Here is a 1,178-nt window from a genome sequence, read left to right as displayed (position 1 = left end):
TTCCAATAATATTAACAATAAGAATAAGCATTTATTGAGGCCCTAGTCCCAGCCTTTTGTGCCAAACACTTTATATACATTATCTCATTTAGTCCTCACAAGTGTATGATGTAGGTACTATTCCTTATCCCCATTTCTCAGATGAGAAAAATGAGCTTAGGGATTGAATAAGTTAGCCCAAAGTCTCAGACTGTCAGTGACAGGAACAGGGACTCCAAGCCAAGAACATATGTCTCCAAAGCCCCTAAAAGCCCTATGAGCTACTGCATGCACACAGCCAGCATTGTTTCATCTTGAGACAGGGCGAGCACGTGACCCAGACATCATGGGGTCTCTCTCAGTGTGAAACCAAAGAAGAGAACCTTCCATGAGGTCTGCAAAGGCTAACTCTCCCTCTTTTGTCTCATGAGCAGGGTTGAGATCCTTATCTCTTCACCTTAGATTGGAGGGTCAAGGAGAATGGTGGGGTCCCTCTGCCTTGGGATTCATTTCCTCTTGGCTTCTTCAGAAAGGGGTACCAAAGAATTCCCTTCACCCCTCCCACAACAACCCTTTCTCCAACTGTCTTTTGCCTCCCACTCTTGTCCCCCAGCTCTCCGGGCTGCCCACATTAGCAAAACTTCCTTTGAGGCCTCTGATCCTAACCTAGAAAGGGGGAGGGCTAAGGATGGGTGGGTGGTGAGGAGGGAGATACCGATACCAAGCAGATAGAGCTCATCCCCACAGGAGCTCAGGAATCAAGGGTGTGTGTGTAGGAACATTTGGAGACATTTGTGGTGCTCCGCAGTGTTCCATTTTTTCTTTTCACTTCTGTCTGTGTCTCCTGCTCTGTCCCCTCAGTATGGAGTTTCCTCTGCCATTCCAACCGGTTTGAGAATCTCAGGAATGCATAGCCCTGTGCCCTCTTGCTCCCCCACCCCCACCTCCTTACACAGAGCCCCTGTAGAGGTGGAACTTAGTTCAGGCTAGAGGCCGAGGCCGAGGGGGGAGGGTCCTGCTCTTTTACTGGAAAAGAAAGACAACACACACTCTCAACCCTTCCTCCCACTCTCTCTCCGATTTCTTCCCCAAAATCAGTCTGCCACTCTCAGCTTCCTCTTAAAGAGACTGGCCTTTCCCACCCTCACCCCTCACTGGGGGCCTCTCTTGATGGTAATTACTCCTAATTGTTTTCTCTT

Source organism: Leptonychotes weddellii, chromosome 5 (genome assembly GCF_054177405.1).
Source record: "Leptonychotes weddellii isolate Sample4059 chromosome 5, ASM5417740v2, whole genome shotgun sequence".
In the NCBI taxonomy this organism is placed as follows: Eukaryota; Metazoa; Chordata; class Mammalia; order Carnivora; family Phocidae; genus Leptonychotes; species Leptonychotes weddellii.
The sequence above is the reverse complement of the archived record's forward strand: the minus strand, read 5'-3'. Positions refer to the sequence as shown.